At 36.5% G+C, this 8,360-nt stretch overlaps 1 long non-coding RNA gene across 1 annotated transcript in view; it reads right to left on the reverse strand.

The window, feature by feature from the left end:
* Positions 1-7,527, reverse strand: part of LOC135970452 (uncharacterized) — a 31,181-nt gene extending 23,654 nt beyond the window's left edge. Inside the window, exon 1 of the long non-coding RNA XR_010586125.2 lies at positions 7,457-7,527. This is a non-coding gene — a long non-coding RNA (uncharacterized lncRNA). The remainder of the gene's footprint in view (positions 1-7,456) is intronic.
* Between the last annotated feature and the right edge of the window lie 833 nt (positions 7,528-8,360).

Raw genomic sequence — 8,360 nt, forward strand, 5'->3', positions numbered from 1 at the left:
GCACAGGTCATTGAAAATATTCAGGAAGACAACATGGATAATATTTCCAGTCTTTAAGGGAAAAAGATTTTGCCCTAGGAAAAAATCAAGATACTGGAATGAGAAGTCAGGTAACATTTTACTTTGTTACCAAAGAATCTTACATAGAGCATTTCTTAGAAAGTTTCTCTCGGAAACAGACCTAAGTGACTGACCCCTCCACAATTTATATTAAAAAGGACTTGCTAAGATTCTAAGATATTTCAAGTAAAATGTAACTCATTATCATAATTTTTCTGTATTTTACAACAGTGCTACCTACAAATATGATTAAACATGCAGGGCTAAAATAATCTATGGGTAGTGGATCTTGATATATGTCCCCCAAACTCAAATTCATAGGTTGAAGCCCTAGCCCCCAATGTGACTGTATTTGGAGATAGGGCTTTTAGGATGTAGTGAAGGTTAAATGTGGTTATAAGGGTGGGGTCCTAGTCTGATAGGATTGGTAGCCTTATAAGAAGAGGAATAGAAAGAGTTATTTCTCTCTCTTTGCCACGTGAGAACTCAGTAAGAAGATGGCCATTTGCAAGCCAGGAAGAGAGCCCTCACCAGAAACTGAATCAGCCAGAACCTTAATCTTATACTTTCAGGCTCCAGAACAGTGAGAAATAAGTTTCTCTTAAGCCACACAGTCTACAGTATTCTGGTGTGACTACTTGAGCAGATGAATGTAACTTCTTTAGCAATATTTCCAATAAGTAGCCAGAACTTGTGATTTAAACTATTTCTGACCCAGCTTCTATATGTCCATATGCAATTCACAGTTCACAGTGTAAGGACCAAACTGTGATGCAGGCTGAGTTGGCTTTTGGAACCATGAAGCTCCAAGCTTTCTGACTTTTACTTTCGTGATGTTTCACCTCAGCTTGATTTCAAGCTACATTTTACCTGAAATATCAAATAAGGGTCTGTTACCAACAAGTTTCCACTTGAGGACAAGTAGTCTCTCAGCATTGTTCTTGCTTTAAGTCTCTTAAATTCAAATTTTTAATGAAAGGCTAACAAAATGGTGGTTGTAATTGTTTTTGGTTGTTGTTTTTATAAAGGTGGGTTGTTTTACCATTTGTTATCATGGAAATCATACCACTTTTTCAGGAAGGACTTAAAGGCTAATCTCATGAGTTGTTTTAGAGTGATGTGGAGACTGAGGTATCAGAAGATAGAGGGCTTATTTCCATGTGCAGCTCTGCTCTGCTCTTTCTGGAATAATAATCTTTGGGCTGGTCCAGCTGGATTTATTATAAGCCTATTAACAGGAATGACGAGAGTGTTGAGGTATTGCTCAATGTTTTGTCTGTTTATTTTTGAGTTCCAGCCTCAGGATTAAGAGACTGCTTTACCTTGTATAAGTGTTTCCTCAATGCCAGATTTTTTTTTCTCCTTTTCTTTCCCCAAGCACCAAGACCAGCTGTCTTCTTTTACACTCTTTTCTTCCTCTGCCTCCTAAGGCTCAGATTCCAGCAATTAAAAATTCATTATTTACTGTCTCCTCTCTCTTTACAGCATGGAGTTATTGCTATAGATGTCAGAGGCAATTTTTCAGTGATTGGATCATCCATTGCTTCAGGCCCATTGATATCCAGTGTCTTGGTCTGTTTGGGCTGCTATAATAAAATACTTTATTTAGGCTGAGCAATTTATAAACAACAGAAATGTAGTCTTCACAGTTCTGGAGGCTGAGAAGTTCAAGATCAAGGTGCTGGCAGATTCAGTGTCTGGCGAGTGCCCAGTCCTCGTAGACGGTGCCCTCTATGTGTGTTCACATAGTGGAAGAGACAAATAGGTTCTCTCAGGCCTCTTTTATAAGGGCATTGATGCCATGAATGAGGGCAGAGCCCTCATGACCTAATCACCCCCCAAAGACCCCACCTCTTAATGCTATCACCTTAGGAGTTGGGTTTCAGCATAGCAATTTGGGGGGGGACACCAACATTCAGGCCATGGCATCCAGGACACAAGAGAATAACCTTCCTGGATGGTACTGAACAATGATGTTTTCGTGAGCGAAGAGTAAGCCTTGTACATGTCTCTAGATCCAGTTTTATGGTCCATGGCTTGTGGGAAATATTTGTTAACTGACTGGTTAGGTAACCGATGCATGAACAAAAGTAAATGGGTGGGAAACAGCTAGGTGCTGCCTAACAGCCTCAGCAGTGAGGTGGAAATTGGACAGAAGAAAATAAGCTCAGTAAATATGAAGAACCATAAAAACCAACATTCCTGGAACATAGGGCATTGTGGGTAAACAGGAGCTCCCAGAATTCTCTATAGAATTATGTAGGACTCCAGGTTATTTTCTGGGGAATGTGGCTATGTATAGATGTGTGCAAATACCAACGTATGGATCACACTGCGCAGAACATAAGAGATATGAGTTACAAAAACCACCCCAACCGTGAGAAGAGATAAGCTACAAAGTGTGTTTTGAATCTGTAAGAGTTATATTGATTGTAACCACTTAATTCTCTAGTAATCATGAAGCATAATGTCATCTATGTAAAGCGGTAATTCTATTGTGAATGATAGAATACTAAATTACATTGAGCAATACGTGCTTTTTATTGTGTATTATGCAGGTAGCAGGGTTTGGTGCCACAAATTCAAAAATCTATGTGGATATGATCACTGACAAGTCTCCTATGCCACAATGCCTGACACATAATAGGTCTTACTAAATATTTATTGTTGAATGAAGTTGTAGGCAATTACGCAGAAATCTTCAACTATGGAATTTTAGTAGCATTGAGCCACTTGTGTTCTCTCTTAATCTCTGACAAAATCACTTGGAAAACATTTGCATTAAGATAGGTACATTTTTCAATAAGATTTTTATTTTTGTTCAATTTTTGTCTCTTTGGCCAACCTAAGACAGGAATTTGATTATTATCAATAGTGATCCAAAGGAGTTGGAGATTTAAAAATATGTACTGTGTATTTTTGCAGTGAGAGAAAATTCGATAGCCTTTTTAATTTATTTTTTTCCAGCTTGATTAAAGTATACTTGACAAAAAATATTTGTATATTTTTAAGATGTAAAACATGATGTTTTGGTGTACACATACATTGTGAAATGATTACGACAATCAAACTAATGAACATATTCATCATCTCACATAGTTACGCTTTTTTGTGTGTGTGTTGAGAACACTAAAGATGAACTCTCTTAGGAAATTTCAGATATACAATATATTATTATTAACTATAGTCACCAGGCTGTACATTATTACATTTCCCGGTACTTACTCATTGTGCATAACAAAACCTTAACACACTTTGACCAACATCGCCACATTTGTCCCAACCCCCAGTTCTTGGTAACCAACATTTCACTCTGCTTTTATGAATCTGACTTTTTTAGATTCCATATATAAGTGAAACCGTGCAGTATTTTTCTTTCTGTGTCTGGCTTATTTCACTTAAAATAATAACGTCCTTCATGTTCATCCCATGTTGTTCCAAATGGCAGGATTTCTATCTTTTCTTTAAGCCAGAATAATACTGTATTATATGTATATATACATATATGTATACAACAACTTATTTTTAATTTAAATCAGAGAACAAATATAACGAATAGCCGACTAAGTGAAAGGTGCATACAAGATAATTTCTGGGCCGGGCGCGGTGGCTCAAGCCTGTAATCCCAGCACTTTGGGAGGCCGAGACGGGCGGATCACGAGGTCAGGAGATCGAGACCATCCTGGCTAACACGGTGAAACCCCGTCTCTACTAAAAAATACAAAAAAAAACTAGCCGGGCGAGGTGGCGGGCGCCTGTAGTCCCAGCTACTCAGGAGGCTGAGGCAGGAGAATGGTCTAAACCCGGGAGGCGGAGCTTGCAGTGAGCTGAGATCCGGCCACTGCACCCCAACCTGGGCGACAGAGCAAGACTCTGTCTCAAAAAAAAAAAAAAAAAAAAAAAAAGATAATTTCTGTGCTCAAATCCAAGTCTGGGTAAAAAAGACATAAAAACAGTCATGTGTCACTTAACGGAAGCGAATATGTTCTAAGAAATATGCCACTGGGCAATTCTGTCATTGTGCAAACATCATAGAGTGTACTTATATAAGTCTAGATGGTAGAGTCTACTACACACCTAGGCTAGATGGTACAGCTTATTTCTCCTGGGCTACAAAGATGTTGCACAATATGTTGCTATACTGAATAGGATAGGCAGTTGTAATCGGTGTTAAGTATGTGTGCATCAAAACATATTAAACATAGAAATCATGCGTTGTGTTATGACATTATAACGGCTATGATGTCACTGGGTGATAGGAATTTCTTAGTTCCATTGTAATCTTATGAGACAATAGTCATATATGTGGTCCATCATTGATCAAAGCATTGTTATGCAGCACGTGAATGTATACGAAAAATGACTGCTAAACACAAAGGGCGAGGGGTTCAGATTAGAGAGCTGGACCTAGATCACATCTGAATCAAAGCAGTGGAAGACCAATACTAAGCTAGAAAAGTTATTGTAAACAGGAACAGAGAACACGGATGTGAACTCTAAAGGCGCAGCATCAGGTCACAAAATTTACCACCTCCTTTCTCCTAGTGAATGACTTCCCTCACTGCACTCCACAGAGAGAATAGCTTTCACGCAGGAGGTCCTGCAACTTCCCACCCATTCGAACCATTCTGAGTTCCAAATACAATGATTATAAGCAATCCATTCCTAGGTAATAGTACACATTTTTTTTAATTTCACAGATAAAGAAAATAAATTCTATAAGCATGAAAGCAGAAGAAAAAACCTAGGTAATGGTAACATACTATCTTTGGTTTCTCAATAGGATGTGTGTGTGTGCATGTGCGTGTACGTGTGTGCGTGTGTATGTGTGTAAAGAGATTTATTATAAGAAATTGAGTCAGTGGACTGGAGAATCAGGAGAGCCAATGGTTTAAGTTCCAGTATGAACTGAAGACTGGCAGGTGTGAGTCCCAGGAAGAGACGTACTTTAGTTCAAGTACAAAGGCAGGAAAAAACCACTGTCTCAGTTTAGAGGCCACCACACAGGAGGAATTCTCTCCATTACTCAGGGAAATTTTGGGGGTTCCAATCAGGCCATCAAGTGATTGGATAAGGCTCACCCTCAAAAGGAAGTGTAAATTTTGCAACAAGTCAGTTTAGTGATTTAAATGTTAATTGCATCCAAAATCCCCCTCACAGAAACACCCAGAATAAGAGTTGACCAAATAAATGGGTAGTCTGTGGCCCAGTCAAGTTGACACATAAAATTAACCATCACACATACAAAGGCTAGCATCAGACTTTGTCTCCATTATTCTGTATATCAAACAACAATAGTCACACATTTGTGAGGGAAAAGATTGCAGTCTAAGAATTCTGTATCCTGCAAAGTGTTATTCACATGTGATAGCAACAGAAGGGATATTGTATATATGTAAAGGCTCAGAAAGTACCCCTGAATGCATCCTAAAAAATTTACTCAAAGATATATGATAGCCAACTAAGACACATGTAAAATCCAATAACTCAGCAGTTTGAAATACAGGGTAAACAAGCACTGTGAATAACTATTACAGATAAGTGGTTAACAATCTTAGTGGTTTTCAGAAAGACTGAACAGCAAAAAAAAAAAAAAAAAGGCACTAAATCCTCAAAATATGACCAAATAAACATTGCTCAGAAAGACGTAAAATGCTATTTAATATTATATATAATAAAATTAGAATTAAAAAATTGTTACCTGTCAAATAGGAAAATTTTAAATATGAATAAGATCTAAATATTGTGAAACAATACCTCTCATTCCGCTTGTGAGTATTTTTTTGAAAAGCCATTTGACAAAATGAATTAAAAGTCATAAAACATGTTCAAATCTTTTTACTCAACATTTCCATTTTAGCAATTTATCTCAAGGAATTAATGAGAAGTATGCACAAAGATGTCAATGTGAAGATGAAAAATTAGAACCAAACCAACTAGCCGATAATACAGAAATGGTTATTTAAAATGGTCCATTCATATAAGATGTTATGCAGCCCTTACAAGTGATATTTTGAAGACTAATTAATGATCTCATACAACACTTGCTCTACGTTATATGAAAAAGGCAAAATAAAGGTCTCAATTTTGTTAAACGTATTTAATGAGAGAGAGTTTGAAGACTGGAGGGCTAAATACCAATATGTTGCCAGTCCTTAGATATAGGAAATATAATTAAAATTATTTAATTCTTCTTCCTTGCATTTGTATATATTCCTCAACAATTTTTCATTGGACTTTTATTTAAAAATACTTTTATTTAAAAAATCAAATTTTATTTAACAAAGATTATTTCTTAGAATGTCCATTAAAAACTTACTTTATTAAAAAATCTAACAATCTCTTTTAATAAAAGCAAATAGTTTGTCTCACCGATAAGCCTACAAAGAAAGAGAATATTTACACTGCTACTGAGGCAAGAGAGAAAGGTGTAAATAACCAAAATTTTTGTGGAATTACATTTAGAAATTAGTAAAACATAGTTTTAAAAGAATTTACTCATTTTGACATAGCAATTCCCTTCCTTCCTTCCTTCCTTCCTTCCTTCCTTCCTTCCTTCCTTCCTTCCTTCCTTCCTTAGACAGGGTCTCACTCTGTCATTTAGGCTGGAGTGCAGTGCTGCGATCACGGCTCACTGTAGCCTCAAATTCCCCGGGCTCAGGTGATTCTCTCACCTCAGCCCCCTGAGTAGCTGGGACTACAGGTAAACTCCACCACATCTGGCTAATTTTGCCTTTTTTTTTTTTTTTGTAGAGATTGGGTTTGCCATGTTGCCCAGGCTGGTCTCGAACTTCTGGGCTCAAGTGATCTTCCTACCTTAGCCTCCCAAAGTGCTAGGATTACAGACATGAGTCACTGCACCCAGCCTGAACTCTGTCTTAAAGGCATAAAAATGGACTTTTGCTTAAAAAGATTTTTATACATGGATGCTTATGCAAAGCATTTGGAACAACCTAATTGTTAGCAGTAAAGGAAAGGTTAAACAAAATTAGTAGAGTCATTTGTTGTAATATTGGTCACGCATTAGAAATCATGTTGGCAAAAAGTATTCAATGATGCTGGAAGATACAGTATAATAGTAAGTAAAAAATGTAGAATATGCAAATTGAAGTAGGATAAAAATGTATAAATATGTAAATAATGGAAGAAAATACTCCAGAATATATTTGGTAATTCTCTCTAGATAGTGATAATATAAAAGCTTTTAAAAAATATTATACTATTTTTAAAACATATATATATAAACATAAAAGCGATAATCCTTTTATTTTACTCTCAATGGCTTAAAAGATTCTCCAGATTCCTTAACATGACACACAGGTCTATTTCCAATCTATGTTCTAAATACCTCCAGTCTCATTCCCCATCACCACTGAATATTACCTAGTACTCTTACCAAGCTGGTATATTTACAGCTCTCTGAGAAGTTGGGTTCTTCTCTTGCATGACTTTGGGCTAAATTGCTTTGCTTCCAAGAATAACCTTCACCCTTTTTCAACCCATTCTGGTTAATGGTTAAATAAAAACATCAAACATCAGATTAAGTTTCACCTTCTAGGGAGGCCTTCTGGATCTTTCCACAGAAGGGAGGTAAAGTAACCTTACTCTCTGATCTAATATTACCATTTACATTCCTTTTATAGCACTTGTCACACTGTCTTAAGATTAGTTATTTGTCTGCTTCTTTCTCTCATGTGTAAAAGCCTTGAAAAAGTAGCATAAAGATTTTTTGTAGGTACTGTGGATACTCAACTATAGCACTCAATTAAATAGTTTTGAATTAATGGATATCTGATTACACACACTTTAAATTCCTAAAAACATAATCACCCATCAAATCAATCACCAATGAAAATAATTCGCAAGGATTCAATATTATATCAGAATTTTTATTTAGAATGTAAATCAAATTTACCAACCTATGACATATTTATTAGTGTCACAGAGATATTTACATGTATAGACTTATTGAATGAGATAGACTTTATACAGTACAAGGAAAAAGAAACTTTTTTTTTTCATTACTCCTTCTGCAAACCTTGCCATGTGGGTCCATGTCTTCCTGCACCTTGGTAAAGTATCAGCACGCCCTAGAACTATTGGTTTCTCTCTCAAATAATGAGTCCTTTGTCTCTTCCAGATGGAAGAAAGTCCAGGACAATGTGATGTCAAAATGCCAAGCTTTCAAACAACTTGGAACTTTTCCTCCTTCCTTAGTTCATATCTGATTACTCAACCAATTTCTAATTTCTCTTCTTTCCCCAGGTCAGGTCTAATTGACCAGATAGTTCATGAGCTTC

Source organism: Macaca fascicularis, chromosome 4 (assembly GCF_037993035.2).
Source record: "Macaca fascicularis isolate 582-1 chromosome 4, T2T-MFA8v1.1".
Taxonomy (NCBI): Eukaryota; Metazoa; Chordata; class Mammalia; order Primates; family Cercopithecidae; genus Macaca; species Macaca fascicularis.